Consider the following 22,028-nt stretch of genomic DNA (forward strand, 5'->3'; position numbering starts at 1 on the left):
CTCACCTGGAAGTCGGTGACAAAACTATCACAGCACGGTGTTGTGGGGGGGCTGACAGGACTTCGGCGACCCAGCACGCAGGCCTCTTCACTGGTGCTGAGGGGTGCCCTGCCCGGCACACACGCACGCTTCCCGGGTCCGACCTCTTGGGCACTCTCCCACTTCATTAGGCGCTCTCGGGGCCCCCAAGTTTGCCTTGTATTGTAGTTTTAGTGTGCTACCCCCCCACCGGATTGTAAGCTTCTTGCAGGTAGGAACAGCACCTTGCTCATTCATTCGTTCATTCCTTCAATCATCCATGTATGCCATTTATTATTCAGTGAATAATAAGTTAATAATTACGTCTTAGGCAGATGCACCAGGCACTGTGCCTGACATCAGAGGTATAACAACGAAGAAAACAGAACAGTCTCTGCTTTTACGGAGCTCACATTGCAGTGGAGAAATCAGGCTCCACACGCAGGCGATGTACGTGTGCATGTCACAGCACAGACACGCCACATAGAATGTCGAGAGGGGCCGAGCCCTCAGAGAAAAGCACAGTGTGAGAAGGGGGCAGAAGTGACCTGAAAGGGAGGAGGACATGGCGAGAGAGGGGACAGAAAAGAGGCTCCACAGCTCCTTTTGCTCTGAGAAAGTGCCCTTTATGGTCTCACAGCCCCGGTGAGATCAGCAGCTGCTAAAAAAAAAAAAGTTAGTTTAAGGATAAAATAAAAATAGACTTGAGTGAAAGCAGAGAATAATAAAGACACCTTAAAAACACCCCTCCACTTCTGAGCATGTACTCAGAACAACTGAAAGCAGAGATTTGAAGACATCAGTAAGAGCCGCCCCCAGGGTCCAGCGAAGACGAATGGATAAGCGCACGGGTGACATGCACACGCAGTGGAATGCTATCAGCCTTTAAAAGGAAGCAAATTCTGACACGTGCTGCAACACGCATGAGCCTGAAGGACACTATCCCACCCAGATGAAATAATCTAGGCAGAGTAGGACAAATGCCACCTGACTCTACTCCCGGAGGTAGCTAGAGTGGTCGGCTGTACAGGGACAGAAAGCAGCATGGAGGGTGCCAGGGGCCAAGGAAGCCGGGATGGGAGTGTGGGGGGCGGGGGGTGATGACTTAGTAGACACAGAGTCTCCCAAATAAAAAGCACTCTGTAAGTGCAGGGTGGTGACAGTAGCACTGTGAATGCACCTAATGCCACTGAATTATACATTGAAAAATGGCTAACAGGGTGAATTTTATGTGTAGTTTACCAAAATTTTTATTTATATATTCATATAATTTATATGATTTAATTTCTATAGTGACATATAATATTTATAATATATAAGTGTATCACATTACATATAATAATATCTATGTATTATATATTTGAAAGAATATCTGTGTGTTTGAAAAGATATATTTGAAAGAATAAAGCAATGTGTATAAGTATACATTTATATATGTATAAGTATAAATAAATATATATATGCACACAAGAGTGGGCAAAAGGAGGTTTATAGTTTTGATACAAATCAATAACACAGTAATGAATAAATAATAATACAAGAATAAACTGTTTCACATGCTCACAACTGTAAACCTGCTTTTCCCCACCCGTGTGAGTGTGTATTCCACCACTAACTTCTTCCAATTTCTACTAAAAAAAAATAGCCTGGGATGTTAAAGAGTGGAAAAGGGGCAGGAGAAAGCAAGGAGAGGCTGTGGGGACCCAGGCAGAGGGAGCAGGGGCCCCATTCTCTGAGCCACGATGGGGAGACCACGGTGGGCAGGGCGACGTCGCCAGGAAGACAGGGGCTGGGCACCTGAGCCAGTCTGCCCACCGGGCACCACCTGACACCACCTGAGCCAAGATGGCTCCAGAGGGTTGATGCTGGGCAAATAAGACACGACTTAGGGTAGAAAAGAAATGCAAAAACAATGTGTTTAACCAGTGGGAGATAAAAGGCTGTTGGCAGAGAGCTGGGCCCCTCTCTAGTCTGAAATGAAAGGCAGTCAAGGAAGGCAGCCACAGCAATGGAATGATGAGCAGGAATCTAGGAGGCCCCTGAGCTGAAGCGCCATGAGCAGGGTGGGGTGCTGCAAAGGGCTGGGAACCAGCCCAGGAGCCGGCCCTGGTCCTCCCTGCCCTCCAACGTGACGCGTGTCACCCTAACTCTCTGGGCCTCAATTTCCTTGTCAACTGAATCAAGTGGCTGAATTGGAGCAAGAGGAATCTCAAGGTTGTAGGGGTCCACAAACCCTTGAAATTTTTATCCCAAACGGCATTGCTGTATGTATTTTTCTGTCGATTTACAAATTTTCCTGAGACTTCAAAGCTGTCCAAATCCCCAGAGGGGTTAAGAATCAGTGAAGAAGAGATTCACTAAGCTCGGGTTCAGCTAGAAAGTTTTGAAATGCCAAGAAATCTTGGTCGAGATACCAATAAATATTTGGGCCTCAAATAAATCAAGATATTTATCCTGCCTTGACCACAACACAGGCACATTTCTAAAGTGAACTGAAGTGATGATACACTTTGAAAAGTTAAAACCATTTCTTAGTTGCTGTTCCACAGAAAGCAGGCACGGGTCTGCGGCGGGCACAGAGGTGGGCACAGGTGAGGGCAGACATGGCCCTACCCCCTCCTGAACTGAGGCGGCAGCACCCAGGCCATGTGGGCTGTCAGCCACCGAGGCTGAGGGGAAGGGACCTTTCATTCAGCCTTGCGGAGAGGGATCCGGGAGAGAACGAGAAGTGCAGCCTCCCCAGGAGGTGCGGCCCAGGGCAGAACGGATGCATCGCTGTGTGCCAAGCAGTCCTCATTTTGCACGGGGCTTGAGTTGGGAGGAAATTTCCAACTGTTTGACTCCGAAAAGTGACAGAAGGAAGACATGTCAAGGGGGGAAGCACAGGCAGGGGATGGTATCTGGCCACCACAGCACAAGACCCAGACTGAAACCCCTCATAATGACCAAGCCAGGAGTCACCAGGAGACTTCAGCCACGATGGGCAGGGCCCACTGGAGGAGCCAGCTCAGAGTCGATGGGGAGCTAGTGGGTCAGAACCAGGCACAGAACCTTAGAGATCATCTGTGTTGCCTCCTCCTTTCACATCTGCAGAAATGGGTTGAGAGGGACAGAAGGCAGGCCAGCAGTGCCTTCTTCGCCAGATGTGTTTTAAGTGTAAACCATCTTAAACAGCCCTTTACTGGGCTGGAGAATCCAGCTCCCTGCCCTCAAGCAGCCTACATAGGAGAGACAGACACCAGGGGATGCAGGGGCTCAGTGTCATCTAGAAGGTATGTGGGGATCTAGCAGAGGAGGGACCCCCCACTTCAGGCAGGCACATCCAGATAGGGCTGAGGCAGGGGTCAGCCACTTCCCCTGACCAGTGCGGGGAGGTAGTGGAAATGTTCACTGACATCCATGCCAACAGCCACCCACATCTCAGAGAAGGCTGCCACCATGGTGACCTCAGAGGGAGCCCCCACGCACTCCGCCCCCACAGGGCCAGCACCCCCTCACCAGTGGGCCAACTCCGGGCCCCATGGAGCGTGGCTCTTCGAACAGCACTTCCCACTCATCATTCCCAACTTGCCTCCGGGGCCTGGTCCTGAATACTGTTTCATAAATAACTTAACAGGCTCCAGCTTGTTTAACGAAGGTGAGGCAGATGCGTACAGCGTGAGCTGAGCCGGGGGACTCCAGCTGGGCTGAATGGCTGGGACCCTGGCTCTCTGCGAGGGGCAGCTTAGTGGAGAAGGCCACCTCCGCTGGTGTCCCCACCTGGATCCCAGAACACAGTGGGACACTGAAAGAGCATTTGTTTCCAATTGTTCTGAGCCACTAATTTGGCTCCCGGGTATAACACCAATCTGAGAACAAACGGAGTAGGAAAACTGTGCCTCTCTGGAAGGAGGCCCCGTTTCTCCGTAAACAGGGGAGGGCAGGGAGGTTTCCTGAATTCGGTGCACGTGCGCAGCCTCCAGCACAGAGCTGGCCGTGTCCCTCGCCAGCCGGAGTCACCTGGCTGCACTGCCGTCTGCCACACCTGCTCATCGCTCCTCTGAGAGGCCCCCAGCAGAGGACAGATCACTCTGATGGCAGGTAGATAAAAACAGCATCCCTTGCTAGCAGTAACCGCCCAGAACAATCTCTCTCCTGAGCAGCTGACTGTCTCCACCTGGCACCTGCCAGCCAAAGCGCTGGCAGAGGGGCTTCTCCGCGTGTGCAGAGAGGATGGGGAGGCCCCTCGGCCCTATCACACCTCTACTTCCGATGGCAGGAAGAGTGAGCTCCCTCCGGGGCTGAGGGGAGGGAAGACCAGGGAAGTCAGGGCTGCCCTAGGTGCTTTCTCAAGACAGAGGCACAGAATCCACTCTCTGAGGGGCCCTTCTCATGCCGAAATTGCCTCCTTTTGGCTTAAAATGACCTGATCAGACAGACACCTTCCCTCCGAAGCGGCTCTTGAACGGAAACTGGTAGACAAAATGCCTTGACCAAGCTCACTACTTCACCCCCGCCTCCCAGGAGACAGGCTGCAATTTTCAGGACAAAAATGCCTTCTAGCCCTGGCTGGTATAGCTCAGTGGATTGAGCATGGGCCTGTGAAGCAAAGGGTCGCTGGTTCAATTCCCAGTCAGGGCACATGCCTGGGTTACAGGCCAGGTCCTCAGTAGGGGACACATGAGAGACAACCACACATTGATGTTTCTCTCCCACTCTTTCTCCTTCCCCTCCCCTCTCTCTAAAGATAAAGAAATAAATATTTTTAAACAATGCCTTCTTTACCAGTGCATGATTCAGCTAGGCAGTGAACCCATACATCCAACCTTGTCTAAACATATACTGAGAAGAAATGTTTTTCAATATCTCCAAGCAAAGTATAAGTCACAAAATCTTTGCCCTAATGCTTGTGAACCTTCTCACAAGGAAAACTCCAAGGTTCTTACTTACAGCTTCTTTACTCTGACTTTACACACGCTTCTAACAGGCACAGTGTCTGGTACCTCAGGCCTCAGCTGATGAGAAGCAATAAGAGAGGAGGGGGCTGAGGCTTCCCCAGAAGGCACGCTGAGGTCATGGAGAGCAGGCCAAGGAGAAAGTATCACGTAAGGTTGTGGATTGGTCACTTCGGGAGACGGGCAGCATGTCCACTGTTTAAACATCCATGGAGCACTTTAAGAAGTAACTGTCTTTAGCTGTCTTGAAAGTCCCAAGGGAGTGTCCTTCTTGATGCTTCCAGGCGGCAGGGTCCTTCCTGCAGGTGGTCCTGAGCTTGTTCAGAAGCTGCCTATGTTCCTTCCTGGTCAGCTTGGTCACTCACTCACCAGGATGCTCTCACAACTCTTACGGATGCTGGGCAGGGCGGCGATGCATAAAGCAAGATGAGGCAGGTGCATCTTTTGATGCAGCACATGCACACATGCAGGCACACACATGTGCGTATGTGTGTGTGCACACGACACATAGATGCATGCACATACACACCAGGAACACCTGTTCACAGCAGGTGTTCAATGGAAACATGTTGTACAGATGTTAGAAAAGGCACGTGAGGGGAGAGGGGCAACCAGCCAGGTTGTCCTTAGACCCAGTCCCTAGCTACTCACATGAGAATCTTTATAGGGAGGGGCTGTTGTAAACCAGGCATCAACTACAGTGTCATCCTATCAAAATCTTACATGGTCCCCCAAGACAAACAGAAGGACAGCACCACATCAAGCCTGAAGGAAGGTGGCAAAGATTCTCCAGTTCACCCTGGAGAAAGTGGGTACCCCTGTGGACGTGGCCTCCTGGCGATGAAAAGAACAGTTTGGGCCCACCAGCATCTGAGAGGCTCCCAGCTCCCTGGTCTACAAGATTCGGGTTTGTATAAGGACCTGCCCACCTACAAGCCTGATTTATTTTCACCAAATCCTTGGAAGGAAGGACTTGGGTCAATTGCCTCTCTCCAGCCAATCATTCAAAAACACGTGCATTTTCTTCACAACCCCAGTAGGTCTCTGCCCAGATGCCCAAGCCAAGGAGACAGCCAGTGGCTCTTCATCCTCCCCCCAAGCCCTGGGACAGCAGGCCTGGCACTGTCATCATTTTGGGGACACAAGGTCTTTGAGAGACTCATAAGAGATGGTGGGGGAGAGGTTGGGACTCTGGCATTCTGTCCTAAAGAATTCAGGTTAATGATTTATATATGCATTAAAAAATCTTCTGAAACAAATGGCATATGGATTGTCTGACGTTTGAAGGAAATTTGCCAATGTTGCTCAGTAAAGCGTAATAAAGATATGCAGCCCATAATAATAAGTTACTTAAACTCAGGGCACTAAATGATTTATTACTTGCCTCCAAATCCTTTCCAGCTACAAGTGAATCCAAGAGTGTGGCCACACCGCACATACCAGCTCATAACGCCTCCAACGCTGACCTGCACAGCTGCTATTAGCTGCAAGTGCATTGCCTTCCCACCCCCATCTCTGCAAATGGGCCAGAGTGGGGTCCAGAGCTGGGCGGATGTATCCCAAACACATCCCGCGCTTCTCACATCAATGTCACATAATGCACATTCGTCTTGCCGAGAGGTCCTCTCCTCTGGGTCCCCTTCCTGTCCACCTCTTCCACAGCCCTCGGTGCCATGCCATGGGGCCATATCAGTCCTGAGAGAACACATGTACCCGACTCATGGCCTCTGGGTCCTCACCAGCAGCTGGTGGTGAGCCAGAGAGACCAGAAAGGAGATGAGAAGTGGAACACAAAGACCTGCCCTTTCTCTGAGACACGCTCAGACACGGTGTCTGAGACACCGTGCTCACCAGTGGGCACAGTGAGGCTTCTGCTGTTCTGCTCGAGTACCGGGCCTCCTCCCTGTCCCTGGGTGTCAGGCACCTGGGTGCTCTGCTCCCTGGGAGATTCCACGCTCAGGCTGCTGCCCGGACCACCGGCAGACCCACCTCTGCCTCGGGATTCACACCCAAGGGGCTGTGCTGGCTGTCTGGTGGGAGGGAACGTCACCAACAGAGTGGAAGTCCATGGACGAATGGAGAAAGAAGGCCAGGTCGGCTCCCAGGAACTGAGTGACCGGAGAACTTCGGAGACCGGCCTCACCACCTGAAATGCCCCTCCAGGCCCCCTCGCTTCCCCAGCAGGCTTCCCTACTGCGTCCCCCATGCCTGCGAACCACCTTCGGTTCTGCCTGTGCCTCACTCCCACAGGCGACCAAGACCATTCACCTCTAGAACATTTCTCAGATCTATCCCTTGTCATCTCCATAATTCAGAGCCTAGGCATGAAAATCAGCAGCTCTTCCCAGATGTTTTATGAGATTGCCACAATGTTTCTGGTTTGGTCTTATTTTTTAAAATATGTCACATGGTTCAACAGTCAAAAAGGGTATGCAAGTGTACACTGAAATCTCTCCCTCTCATTCCTATCTCCCATTCGTCCAAGTAAACACAATACACATTCTTGTTTTCCATTTTCTAGGCACACGTTCTGAACCTTGGTGGACTTTTTTCCTTTTCCCACTAACATATTTCCAGAGATCTTTCCATCTCAGCGCAGAGAGAGCTTCCCCACTCCTCTCTTTCAATGCAAACTATTCCATTATCGGGACATCTGGGTTCTCTCCAGTTGTTTGCTATTATAAATCATGTTGCAAATAAGAAACTTAACACATATCATTTTACACATCTTGCAAGTATATCTTAAGATCAACTCCCCATTATGTAATTGCTAAGTCAAAAGGCAAATAATTTATAACTTTGATGAATATTGCCAAATTGCTGCCTGCAAATACAGTGTGCTAACAAATTCCATGAATGCTGCCGTCTCCGACATGAGTGATTAGTACTGTCTCAGGAGTTTTTATCTGCATTTCTCTTACTCGGTGTAAGACTGAACAGCCATTCACATGTTAAGATAAGAGTTGTTTGTGTTTTCTTATCCATGAACAAATAGTCTGGTTGAATTCTCTGCCCATTTTTTTCTATTGGGTTGTATTTTGTTGTTGATCTTTAGAAACACTTTGTATGTTAGGTAGAACAACCCTGTGAGGTGAGTTGCGATTTTTTTCCAGTTTCTCATTTGTCTCTTGACTTAACTTCAAGTACATTGCAGGTGCTTCTTAAAATTTTTATGGGAGTTCTCCCAGGCCATTTGTCACTGCCTCTGGCACTGCCACGGTTTTACAGCTGACACATTTCATGGCTTTTTAAGGGCTAGCCTGGACTCTGAGACCATGCCTGGGACTGAGGCCAGCACTGTAGGATCCAGAAGGACAGCCGGTCTGTGAGCAGAGATGATACCTGGGGGATGGCAGAGAAAGAACCTGGGTGCTCGTCAATGTCTCTGGGCCACCAAATTCGTCCAGCCCTAGATGGTCCTGGTTCTGAACTTCGTAACGTACAAGGAAATAACTTCCTTCCTGTTCAAGACACTTGGGTTTGGGTGTCTGCACTTTCAGCCAAAGGAATTCTGACTAATACACACCTAGAATGTCCTCCTGGCAAAAGTCTAATCTTTTCCAATGGCCCTCCACCACTGTTGAGGACAGCGCTGTAGAATGTAGCCTGACAGTGACCCTCCCCTGTGTTGATACTGGTCACAGCTCCCCATCACCCGCAACATACAGCCCAAGGTCTCAGCCCGCAGCCTGTCCCCTCTTTCTAGCTTTGCTGCTTTACACCTCCACACTGTGGCTCACCCTGTCCCCACTCTGCTCTTGAGGGCCCTCTCCCTCCACCCTAATTCCCAGCCATTTGCTCCACCATCACCTCCTCTAAGCTAGTTTCAGACTGGGCCCTGTCCCCACCTAACACCTACAGGCAGCATCCCTCACCTTCCTCTGTGGGTGTTCTAGCCTCACCGTCTCCACATCTCCCTACAGGCCTGAGTCCCCACCCTGCTCACTTCTGTGCATGCTCTGTGAAGGCAGGGGCAACACCTTACCCGTTTCTGCGTGCCAGGCACCTGAGTCAGGGCTGAGCCCAGGGGAGGTGCTCAGCCAGTGTCTGCAAACCAGAATGGAGCCCGGGCCTCATCTCATGTGCCCCCACAGATGCCCAAGAAGACCCCCCTACCAAGCCCAGGTCCTCAGAGCCAGCGCCCGCCTACCCGAGTCCATGTCTCTTTATAGAGAACCCAGAAGAAAGGTCCATCCTAACGTGCCTGCTCTGAGAAGCAGATGAGCTATTAAATCACCAGACTGATCAGGGCCATTTGCCTCAGGCCAGTATCCCCGATGCTGAGCCAATCACCTACTTCAACAGAGAGTCGGGGTCTGGAGCTGGCTCCCTGGCCGCCTCACCAGCTGTGTGGACTCAGGGAAATTTCTTCATCCTCTGGGCTTCAGCTGCCTCATTTGGCCAAAAGGGATGAGCAGGCTGCTGTGAGGGTGCACTGAGTATAATGTCTCACAGACAGCGCTGGGTAAATGACATGCTACTTCCCCCAGAGGGCGGAAGCCAGCCCCGAGGTAAATGAGCAAGTCCATGTCCAGCAGACCCCAAGCACTCCATTCACTGGGCTCAGACACCAATGTGGGGGCCGAAGAGCAGAAAAGTATCTATGGGAGCAACTAGAGAGAGGAGACAGCCAGCATCCACTGAACCCCGCCCACAGGCCAGCCCGGGGCATATGGCACGCACTTGTCACCTCGAACGTGTGTCAGAGCAACTCTGCCCGTTGCATTTCTGTCCAGCTCCATGGAGAAGGATGGTGAGGCTCAGAGAAGTTAAACAGCCTGCCCGTGTGTCCACGTCACAGACCCAGTTGCCATGGTGTGTCCGAGTCACGAGCCCAGTTAAACAGGAGAATTCGCATCTCAGCCCAGCCCTGTCTGGCTCTCACACCAGAGATCTTTCTACTGTCTTTTCTTGCCTCCAACCCACAAATACAGAATTTTCATTCTTGCTGGTAAAGTGGGAAGAGGTGCCCAGGAAGGGGAGAGGAAAGAAGGAGATCCGGGAGTGAGAGAAAGGGGGAAGTGGAGAGTGAAGAGAGACACTCTTAGAAAAGACTGCCCTCATATCACTGGCACGCTCGTGTGTGCCCGTGTGAGACTCTGTGTGTGTGACTGTGTGTGCCCGTGTGGTCTATGTGTATGTGTGTGGCTGTGTATGACTCCATATGTGTGACTGTATTATTCTCTGTGTTTGCTTATGTATGTATGCCTGTGTGTGCGTGCATGTGTGACTCTGTGTCCGCCCCACAGTCCTCTGGGCTTGGCCACACAGCAGTGCCACCCAGGGTCTCTCCCGAGCAGGGCAGCAGACAACATTGTGGGGTTGGGACTCAACACAGATTCTTACCCTTTCCCTGGACACCAGGAACAAAAAATGTATCCTTGTTCTTACTTAACATAAAACCCTCTCAGCAGCTGGGGAAAGCCTCATTCTCTCTACTCTCCAAAACATATGAGGACCTCGGGTGCCCAGTCCACCTACAGGCAGGCAACACAGTGGACCAATGTAATCTAGTAGCAAAGGCTGACCGGAAAGGCCCTTCTTTAACCGCTTCCCAACTCCTTCGGAAACCCAGGCGCAGATGCCAAAGACTGAGTGTGCCGGGTGGCCGCCAGGCCTGGGGAGGAGGACCAGCAGTCATCCAGCCCCCCTTGGCCCGTCCCAGCACCATCTACCTCTGCCCTCTGGTTTTCCTGAATTACAGGGTTGTGCAAAAAAGCAGCTCACACCCTAGTGCAGGCCCTGCGTACCAAGCTGAAAGACCCTGGGCAAGTTCTGTCCATTTTTAACAGCAAGACCTGGAGGGAGACCGAGTCACGGAACTGTGCCTCCCAGAGCTCCATGCCTGCCAAGATCCTGCTCACGGTCCAGAGCGCTTGCCCCCAGCCATCCTGTTCCTCGTGCAAGCCTTGATTAGAAAACCAATCACTCCTGTGGTGATGCCCAGAGCCCCATCTTCCTGGTGGGAGGAAAGCAGCCCTTCACTAGCAAGCTGATATTTGAACAGTCTGAGAGCCTCCCAACTGCTCCGGAAGACGCAGCCGCAGCCCTCCCCTCCCAGGACTGAGCAGAGCTGCCAGAATGAGAGGGGAAAGCTTGCAGCCGAAGCTTGTTTTCATGGAGATTCGATTTCCTTTGCGGAGGCCCCCCACCCCAGATTTCGCTTTGGCAGAGCTGGCACTCAGCAGCCACCAGGTGCGCGGCCACGCACCCTTCGTGCCCTCGGTGGGGCTCATGCCTTTACCCTCTCCCCAGGTCCGCAGGCTCCCCCACTCTCCTAACTCAGAAGGCCCTTTGAGAAACTCTGGAGAGAGAGGAGGCTCTCAAAGGGGACAGAAGCTTCCCCCCTCCAAGTCAAGGGTGGGGGGAGAGATGGGAGAGAGTTGGGGAGGGGGCAGAGCATGCACACATCTCTCAGTCGGCAAGGGGACAAGGACTCCTCACTGCATCCCCGGGTCCCTCGGGTGGAGGCCCTGTGGGCAGTTCACTAGGGGCTTAGACAGCAGGTGCTGATTTCCTCGGCTGTCCCCAAGGCAGGGCTCAACTTGCAGAGGCAGGGCTGGCCTAGACCAAACTCAGAAGGGGACAAAATTTGTCTTAGGTAGACAACCCCTTCAGGATCAGCTGCCTTCCCAAATACACGATTTAGAGATTTCACTTGGCTGTCTCTGAGTGCGGAGGAGAGGGGCCAACAACAGAAATCTGTCCTTCGGAAGCAATGCTTGCCGGTGGTGTGCATCAAGGGGAGAGGGAGAGAAAGGGAGTGGCAGGGGGCAAGGAACACCAGAGGAGTAAACAGAGGGGTAAGTTGCTAAAGGCAGAATTACAGACAACTTAAGAAGGGATAGGATCAGAGGTGGCAGGGGCCCAGCTGTCCTCACGGGCAGGGACGTTAGCGTCCGGCAGAACTGGCTTTGACCCTCGGCTCCGCAGCTTGCTGACTTTGCAATCTGAGGCAGCTTACTTACCTCTGTGGGCCTCACTCCCACCACCTGCTCAGATGGAGCTCAACCCCTGGAGGCTGGTGTGAGGGACAGACAGGGGACTGACGTCTGGTCAGCACATTCAGGACTTCTCCTCAGGTGTCCACACAGACAGGTGGGGCCTTCTCCCCTGGCCCACCTCTCATCCCCACCCGCCCTGTGTAAGGCCAACATTAGAACTTTAAATGTCTACCTTTGTAAGTGCTGTTTCATCATGAGCAGACAATGAACACAATTACAAAGTATGTTTCAAAACTGGAGTCTCATTTGTTCCCCAAATGGTCTTATTCCCATTTAAGAAGCGGGGACATAGAGAGTCAGAGATGTGAAGGGACTTCTGCGAAGTCACTCAGTAGTAAGCAAAGGTGAGATTCGGCCAGTCTGGTCAGCGTCCAGTGCAGACGTGACAAAAGAAATCCGCCCCAGGAGGGCCAATGGGAAGAGGCGTGGGGCTCATACACCAAGGGCAGCTTTTCAGAAGACGGAGGATTCTAAACAAGCCCTCAGAGCCTAAACTGGGAAGACCAGAAGCTGACTGCAACTCAGAGGAACATCTGTGAGGCGAGGGGGCTTGGAAGAAAGGACAATTTCACACAATTTCTGTGGCAGACCAAGGGGTCAGGGAAAACTGTCATACTTCATCTGTGACATGGACACCTGTGGGAAGGAGCCCTGGGCCAGATTGGGGTGCAAGACGCTGACCATGTAGTAGAAGCGGAATCTATTTAACTCTACTTTCAGGTTAACTTAGGCCGGTCAAAGTGAGTTCTGAGGCTAGACCCTTAACTATGCGCCTACCTAAAGAGTATGTGCCCAAGGTCCCCATCACAGGGCAATGAACAGGGATGGGGGAGGAACCAGGGGAAGCCATGGGGCCGGCCCTAACTGAGCCAAGAAGACCTTCAGCTTATGGTGGAATCCATGGATTGAGTTTCCTTACCGGACACACCTTCCACTTGACTGGGGTCAACATACATAAAGTTGGCTGTGATGTTCCTGCTTCTCCGAATGCAGTGAGGTTCCCTGACAACACGGAGCTCTGACAGGCCTTATCCTCCTGACCAGGGCCACCTGGCCAGTGCCCAGCCAGGTGCCATCAGGCCTGGCCTACAAGGACAACTTCTGGAGGACACGCGGCCCCTGATCCCAGATCTCAAATCCGTAACTACCAGCTCCAGAAAGAACACCATCCGCCTGACCCCTCTGGCATACCCAAGGCTGGACACCTGTTTCTGGACTAGAGTGCTGCCTGGCTGGCTGCAAAGGAGCTCTTTCAAAGGCAAGATGAGGAGTGCCTCCCCCGCGCAGGGAAGCTGTTCCTCTGCACTGTGAAACAATTTCAGACGGTCTCCTTTTGCTTTCAAATGTACTTAATCAACATGAAAAGGATTGTGAGGGCCAGAGCTCCTACAGGTAGCACTAAGGGAGAAGAATAATGTTCATAAATCATTTATCATGCGATCCAAACAGGGCTGTATTTTTTTTTTCTTAAAGGCAAAGGCAATGCCAAAGACAGAGAGCTGCAAAGGAAACCGAACGTACTATGACTTGTCCCCAAATGTCGAGTGTCCGCAAGTGGAGCAAGGCAGCCTGTTTACATGATTTTCGTATGCAACCTGACCCTCAATACTAATTTTCCAGCCTCAGGTCCTCCCTCACCCCGAAAGCTCAGACCAGCAAAGCAGGCAGCGCTCTAGAAAGACAGCTGATGGACACAGCTGCACTCCCACCCACTGCGCAGCTCAGCCCAGGGCCTGCCTGTCTCCGGGCAGCTGACTCCACCCTGGGGCAGCTGGGCTGAGCTGGGAGCTCCAGGACCAGGAGACAACAGGCCCCAAGATCCTGGCTGCATTCTTGCAGGCCTCAGCTCAGATGTCACCCCTCAGAGAAGCCTTCCCTAACCACCCCAGTAGCATGTTGCCCACCACCCCTCCCACTCTCTACCCTCTTAACCTGCTTCATTTTTCCTTCTGAGTAGTCATTACTGCTTTGCATTAAATGACCTAGATGTTGATCACGTGTCTCCCCTGCCAGGATGTAAGCTTCATGAGGGCAGGAAATCTGTGCTGACAGTCGATCCCAGCACACAGAGCAGTACCTGATGCACAGTGCTGTGTTTCTGTTGGATGGAAGGGCGGATGGAAGGATGGATGGAAGGATGGACAAATAAATAAAAAAGGCGCTTCCCCTCAGTCAGGGAACACTGCAGACTGAGAAAGCCTTGTTTAATCCAAGGAAGAAGATGGCAAATGAGAGCAGCACATCTCGTTGATTTCCAAGTGTGTCACGTCGACACAGAGCGAACTGTTCCTGCTCACCATCGGCCTCACCCCCTCCACCTGTAGCACGGCTCTCACTCCAGTGCCAGGAAGAAGGGGGAGGGGGAGCCAGGGAGATCGACTGTCTCTTGCCCAGCATCACCAGCACCACGCTGTGCCCCTGACCTACTAACATGGCCTCGTGTGGGCCTCCCAGCCTGTGAGATGGGTTTTATCATCCCTTACCCCAGATAATGAAACCAGGGCTCAGAAATTGAAAGTAAGTCACCCAAACTTGCTCAGCAAGGAAGTGACAAAGGGGAACCAACCCCAGGCCTCTCCCTTACCCAGTGATGAAGGGTCTAGTCCTTTGCCTGTGTGTCGGTGTGCCGCCCCAGAGGAGAAGCAGGCTGTACCAGGCACACCCCAGAGGTCCTGACCTCAGTACAATTTCGGAAGTGGAAGGAAGACAGAGTAACCACCTCGTCCCAGTTTCTCTGAGACTTTCTGCACTGAAGGCCCTGTGTCCCAGGAAACCCCTTTGTCCCAGGCAAACTGGACAGTGAGTCACCCTTAGCAGGAGAACACCACAGCTAGAGACTGCACCCTGAGGTCCCTGCACTGAAGAGCCCATCCCCCACGAGTCCCACCTGCAGGTGGCCCCATCTATGTGTGTGCCTGTGGCTGTGGGTCCCCCAACTCTGCGCCTGTGCCTGACTTGGGACACACAGGTCAGAGGTCATGCTGGCACAAGGGCAATGCAGGAAGCTGGGAGGCGTCGTGGCCTTCCTGTACCCTGAATGCAGACTTTGGTCTTAGAACAAGAACTGCGTGGGTTCCTTCCCTAAAGGACTGCCACCACCAGGACTAGAGGACCTCCCGAAGTGAGGAGGGCAGATTCCTAGAATTCCAGCCACTGAGGCTGGAGAGGAAGCAGAGTTCGGGACTGCCAGTAAGTGACCAGGAAGTACCACAGGGTCCATGGGACAGAGCTTCCTGATGCCCAGATCAAAGGCACAAACTCAGAAGGAAAGGTCGCCTCTGTGGGGTCTCTCTCTGTGCAAGAAACCGGCCCTCTGTTCTCCAGCCAGGCTTTGGCAGAACCTCTGTCGTGTATCTTCATTCTCCTGCCTCCAGAGGGAAAGCCTGTTCAGGGTCAGGTCCAATCCCCCAGCCCTCACCACCTCTACCACCTTGCCTCACCCTGAACCACCCTGATTCTGAGCGGGAGCTAATCGGTCCTTCTGCTGCTAGATTAAGAAGAGAACTGCCCAGAACATGAGCCGAGACCAAGTGGGGGTGAGGGCGGGGCAGAGAAGGCAGGGGGCAGGATGTGAGGGTGCATGAGGCATGCTCTCTGCCTTCAAGATTTCTGTCAGGGCCTCAAGAGAGGGTTCTTGGCCCCTTTGTTTATTCACAACAAAGGTGGCTCTGACCTCACCTTGCAGCCCAGAGCTTTGGGTGCACCTTTCCTCTCCAGACCAGCTTGGGTCATTTCTGTGCTGTGGGCATGTGACTTTACAGATGTCCTCGGCTTTTCCATTCGGGTGTTTTCAGTGTGGCTGGGCCCTGTGTCTCCGGAGTTTCCCTGACGTCCTTCCTGTCTTCTTCAGCAGGCTGGACCTCTCACCTCCTCCTCCTCCTTCCCTCCCACCTCAAAAGCAGAGCCCCCTTCCCCTCTCCCAGCTGGTCCCACCTGGGCTCTGACTCTCCATCTGCACGCACCCATCCACAGTGAGGATGCATTCCTGTATCTTCAGCCTCCCAACCTTGACCTACAAACATGCAACCTCTCCCCGCCCCTTAGGCATGAGAGCTCGGGGAAGAGCCCAGCCCAGAGGCCCAGATCCAAGGAGCACCACTGTCCTGGGATCCTTCCAGGACCCACTGCTCACCAGCCCCTACCCGACTCCCTTAAACATGGTGAGATTAGGTAAACTAATGGACTTGAAGTATTTTATTAATTATAATATGAATATAAAGAATTATTTAGTCTTTAAGTTATTTTCTTAACCTTCTGAAATGATATCCCTCTCACCTCTCTCTTAAGAGATCTGTGCTCACAGCAGCCATGAACTCGCATCCCCTTCTCTCCTAGCCCCTAAACCTGGCTGTCACCCCACGACTGTAGTGGCACCGCCCTTACGGTGGCTGAGTGTTCCGCAGTGGCTGAGCGCTCCAGGGTGGCTCTCTCTGTGCGAAATGAGGTCATTGTCCTCAGGTCAGCACCTCCAGTCACCACTCAAAGGCTACCAGTGCCAAAGGTGATGAAATGAGTGACTTTGCTCATTTCACCCACTGCTCTGGTTGGCAGCCAGTCTCTCTCCTCTCTCTTCAGCAATGGCGAGGTGGCTACCCTTTCCACAGGGAAGGGAAACCCAGGGTTTGCTGCCTTTGCTGATAACAAAAATGCTGGAGAGCTGTGTGGTAAAGCCATTGAAATTGGCGTCTGTCACATGAGCTACATCAAAAGAACCAGGGCATCTCTCTCTGCTGGTGGTCACGCCAGCTCTTCCCAGGTCAGCACCTCCGGTCACCATACACAGGCTACCAGTGCCGGACTCGATGAGGTCATTAGTTTTGCCAGGGCCCAAATCAACTGGAAGGGTACCATTCACCGAGATGAGGGGATCCAGAGAGCAGGTGGTCAAGCCTTAGGAATCACCAGGTGAGGGATTCCTTTTGTGCCCACAAGGATCTTCCTCACTGCGCACAACTTGTCCTTGGCCTCCTCAGGTGGGGTACGATGAACAGCAAGGCAACTGTTGGTGTCAGAGATCAGATGAAACCTCTCTGGTCTTGTCAATGCTGATCACACCCACAAAACCAGCAGGGCAGGTTACATGGGTTCAGAACTTGCCCTCAATCTTAAAAAACTGCTGCACGCAGATCCTCTTTCCTTCCTCTCCTGCAAAGGCATATGAGAGTCTGCTCCTTAGGAAAATGATGAGAGGGAGACACCCTCTCAGCTTGTGGGGACCGGCAGATGGCCAAGAAGCAAACACACCAGTCAGTTTACCCAGCATCCCATGCTTTGGGCCTGCCAAAGGACCACTCTTCACACACTGCTCAGGACCATGAAGCTGCACTGGACATAGAAACAGCTTGTCTTCACTATTTCTGCTGACGGTGCCACTTCCCTTCTAATTGGCCATCCGAGCTGCAGGATCCTTGGAATCCTTGCTGATGTCTCCCTCACCATGCCCCCAATTTCACTTCACCCCTCAACCAACCCAGACTGACACAGTTCCACAGGGCGCAGTTTAAGCCCTAACCCTGACAGGTCCAACCCCGACATGTACTTCCCTGGTGACCTTCTCCTTCCCCACTGTGCACGCGCTTGCTGCTTCCTTTTTCACTTACACTCTCTGGCGGTCACAGCTGTCTCCTGAGTCGCCGATCTCTGCTCTGATCCTCCCTACACGCTGGTGTCAGCGAGACCTTCCCATAACACAAAGTCTCCTCTTGTTGCTCCTTCTGTCGAAAACCTATTCTGGCTCCCGAGTCCAAGAGAACAAAGCGCAGATTCCTACGCCTGGTGTGGGAGCCTTCAAAATGCAGCTCCAACCTGACCTCCAGTCCTAATGGACAATCTACCTCTGTGCCACTCCCCCACCCCAAGAAGTCAGAGTAGTTCTCCTTCCATGACTCGGCTCCACACTGGGGCGACCGGGCGCCTTGGCATATCCCATCTGTCCATCAGAGTGCCTGTCTCCCACCACTGCCTATTCGAACCCTATGCTTCCTCCACGCCCAGCTCCATGCCCTCTTCCCCATGAAGCACTCCCTGGCAACCCCAGAGCGCAGTTCGTGTCCTCACCCAACTCACCACGTGTCATCTGTGATCCTCACCGTCTGTGGCACAGCTGCTCATGTCTTGTCCACTCTCCTGTATCTGACTCGTTCACCACGGAAGTATGTTCAACCCCCTTCTAAGTCCACAGTAGCTGTGCAATAACTATTTGCTAAATAAAAAAGTGAATGACTAAACTATATCTCTCCGGGGGTTTCCACTCTAAGCACCAAATGGAGGTTTTGCTCCTCCCCCATCCATATGTCCTTTGGACAAGTAAGGCTGACAACCAGCCATGCCTCCAATCTGTTTCTTTTTTAGAAGATTTTATTCATTTTTAGAGATAGGGGAAGGGAGGAAAACAGAGATGGAGAGAAACATGATGTGCAAGAGAAACATCGTTGCATGCCCCAACCAGGGACCTGTCCTGCAATCCAGGCATGTGCCCTGACTGGGAAAAGAACCAGAGAGAGACCTTTCAGTTCACAGGCCAGTGCTCAGTCCACTGAGCCACACCAGCCAGGGCTGGCCTGTCTTACCAGATTTGCTGTTGTTGTTACTGTTGTACCTGACACAGAGGTCTCGTTCTCTATCGCAAAGCTTTCTGCTTCTTTCCACCCTTCCCATATTCTCCTCCCACCCTTGTGTCTTTTTGGGGGGAGTGCTCTGTCTCCCTTGCTTGAATGCTGTGGTCCTCTGGAATCCGTTTTTGCGAACTGCTCTACTCCTGTACCCTCTTCTCCTGAGCGATCTCATGCATGGACCAGTGGCTCCCACACGTCTATCTCCAGCCATGTCCTTTGGCAGGTACATTTAATTTCCTGACAGACAGCTCCTCATCTCCAACTCAATGTCCCATAGATATTGAAACTTGGTATGCTTTTTTCCTTTAAAAAAAAAAAAAGGAAGGGAGGGAGGGAGGGAGGGAAGAAGGGAGGTAGGAAGGGCCCACAATACCCATTCCTCTTCCTCTTTCCATAACAGTCGTTGAAACTACCATCCACCCAGTACACAGGTGAAATCTTAGGTCTCCACGGGGTCCTTCCTTTCCCTTATGCTCTCAAAGCTCTCCAATCTTGCCCCTCCTCTGCACCCACAGCACCACTGCCTCAGTTCAGCCCTCGCCGTGGCCTGCCTACAGTTCAGCAGTGGGTTTCTAACTGGCTTCCCGGCATCTATCTGGTCTTAACCCGTGTTAGTCTGGCTCCTCAGCACCTCCAACTGGATCTTCCTGAAACACGAATCTGTCCAAGGTGTTCACTGGCCTAAAATCCCTTCCTGCTAATAATGAATACAATTTACGGAGCACCCTCTTTGCTCCAAAATTGCTCCTGGTGCTTTATGCTGATTAGCTCAGTCCTCACAACAGCTCAGCGAGATAAGTACTATGTTTACACCTTTTTTGCAGAATAAAATATTGAGGCACCAAGGGACTTTCACTCACCCAAGGTCACACAGAAACAAATGCCAGAGCAGGACACCCGGCCCCTGCACCTGCTTCGCAGCCCCAATTTCGTTCTGTCTCTTCGAAGGCTCCGCACTGGCTGTATAAAAACCACACTTCTTAGACACCAGTCCAGCAAGGCTCGCCACGACCTGGCCATGCCCCTTTTCCCTCACCTCCTGCTATTCTATGGACAGTGCCTTGTGCTCCCAAATCCTCAACTGCTTGTATTGTGCATGCACACCATGCTGGGCCATGTATGCATGCCCCTGTGCAGGGGAATCTCTTTGCTTAACTCTTTCATGCCCGCATTGGGCCACATTTTGGACCATTTTCTACACAAGTCAGCTTAGATGTCACAAGGAACAGTTCCTTCCAACCTCCCGACAGCAACCACCTGAATTGGGTGTCCCTCTGGTGCTCCCGCCCTTGAAGTTTCCTTTGCAGATTCCCCCACACGCACACATTGCAGACCCCCCAGGGGTGGGGTTAGGGCTCACTGGCCTCCATATCTGCAGAGCACAGAGTGCCAGGACGCAGTATGTTTCATACGTATTCGCTCTACCCCCTCAACTGCCTCTGTCCCACCCCAGCAGGGCCCTGGCCCAGTCATTCCCGATCGCCCCGGTGCCCAGCCACTTCTTCTGAGTCCCCTCAGCACAGAGAATCTGTGCCAGTCATTTAGTAATTAATTAGACCTGTTCCATTTGGTGACGACAACTCTTGCACTGTAATCCTCACTATTATTTAACGCTTGTAATGTCGCTTGTCTTTTCACAAATCACCTCCCCAGTCAGTGGCCACAGTTCTTTAGGCTGGCAGTTAGGGGCTAGGTCTCACTTGCAGTTCTGTCTTCCTAAATGTCTTGTACATTGCAAGTACCTGTTAAAGGTGTGGTGGTTCAGTTTAATGCAGCCTGGGGAAGCTGAGTCCGGGGCAGGGCATGCCAAGGGAGAAGAGGGCAAGACCCTGACTTTGAAGGAGGGGCTGCGCAGAGCAGCAATGCACCCGGGGCTCAAAGTCCATCCTCTCTCCAGGAGGAGTCACCTGCGGGCTTTGCAATAAATTTTTCCTTGGACATCATCAAATGTAGAACTAAAATTCTTGATTCAGAAACAGGAGTCGCAAAGTATTTAAAAGAGCTCCAAATGTCACTCTACCCTCAGTCAAGGAGCCGCCAGCCCAGCCCACTAGACGCAGGAGCCCACGTCACATTAATTCTTCCATAGCTGATTCGAGAGCCATTGAGTACTCAACCATCCTGGGGGCTTTCATGGATAAAACTGGGGAGTTCCCATGCAAACTGGGATGAGTTAGTCACCTGTGAATGGGATAAAGCAGCAGCTTGAGCCGCAGGCCCATGAACTTGCTTTTGGCAGGCACCCCTTACGCCGGGGTGGACCTCACGCCGGCTGCATCAACAGCCCCTGGGAGCCTGTTAATGCGAATCAGCCCCACTCAGACCTACTGACTCAGAATCTGCATTTTAACAAGATGCCCAAGCGACTCATTTACACATTAGCCTCCAAGAAACATGACTTAAGCAGCCCCTTCTCCCTGGACATCTAACACCCAGTGACCCTGGCTACATCCTGGACCAAAACTAGACCCCCACCAACCCCACCCACCATCCTACCATGAACTAGACTTCCCTTTGTAGAGAGGAGTAGGTCTTGCTTCCTCTTTGGTGCAGCTGATCGCAAGATCCTTTCCAGCTCCAGAATCTCTACGATTCAAACAATGTTGATAATGAGATTTCCTCTCGAGGGTCTGACCTCTGTCCCTGCCAACCCCTGGCCCATGGCTCTCTGGTAAAAAGCAGTTTCAGGGGCCCCAAGCAAAGGGCAGCATGGACTCTTATTTTCCTGAACCTGAGGCCCACGTTCTGGGCAGAGGAACTCCAGAGGGTGGTGCTTTTCCTACAGAAAGTGGAGGCGAGACACTGGCTTGGGGAAAGAAAACTGGGGAAGAAAAAGGCCGACATGAGGTAGCTCCAGAGGTGACACAGAGCTTCTGGAGCCCTGCGTGGTTTTCTTGCTTCAGGACTCACCCGGACACAAGCCCCAGTCCACTGCCCACTCACTTTACGTGGAAGTTTGCTAGCTCAAGTCACACATGGCTCCTGGCATTTTGCTGGTGAACTAAGCAAAGGATCACCCCATTCAGGTCTCAGTCTTGACTGTGTACCCCAAAACCTTAGAGTGAGGGTTTTGGGATTTGTGGCCTGAAACCGTAGGCCTGTCTCAGTGACTGAGGGGATGGAAATCCTCGGCAGGGGTGGGGGAGGGGACTGAGGCCTTGCAGTCTTGTCCCCACGGGACATTGTACCAGCTCTGCCACGTCCCCTTCCACTGAAAAGCCACCCTCCGCCCACCCAAAGCTGGGCTCGGTGGGTGGGAAGCAGGGGCCTCACACCACACGTGAGGGTAGCACCCCGGCTGAGTACTGGCCTGATGCCCCATGAGACAAGGTAAATATATTTTTTAAATTTTATTTACTGAGAGAGAGGAAGAGAGAGAGAGGGAGAAACATCAATGTGTTATTCTATTTATTAATGCACTCATTGACTGATTCTTGTACGTACCCTGACTGGGGATT

The 22,028-nt window shown here is 52.1% G+C and overlaps 1 protein-coding gene and 1 pseudogene across 6 annotated transcripts in view; both read right to left on the minus strand.

Moving 5' to 3' along the window:
- PKNOX2 (PBX/knotted 1 homeobox 2) overlaps window positions 1–22,028 on the minus strand; it is a 296,595-nt gene that overhangs the window by 190,032 nt on the left and 84,535 nt on the right. Inside the window, exon 1 of one of the 6 annotated variants that reach the window (XM_037134197.2) lies at window positions 21,067–21,152. The exons of the other annotated variants lie outside the window; for them this stretch is intronic. The gene's annotated coding sequence lies outside the window, so the exon portion shown is untranslated. Of the gene's footprint in view, window positions 1–21,066; window positions 21,153–22,028 lie in introns of those variants that run through there. 6 annotated transcript variants of the gene reach the window in all.
- LOC119041061 (40S ribosomal protein S4, X isoform-like) lies at window positions 16,485–17,312 on the minus strand (annotated as a pseudogene).

This window comes from Artibeus jamaicensis, unplaced genomic scaffold (genome assembly GCF_021234435.1).
Source record: "Artibeus jamaicensis isolate MK-2021 breed Jamaican fruit bat unplaced genomic scaffold, CSHL_Jam_final scaffold_660, whole genome shotgun sequence".
NCBI lineage: Eukaryota > Metazoa > Chordata > Mammalia > Chiroptera > Phyllostomidae > Artibeus > Artibeus jamaicensis.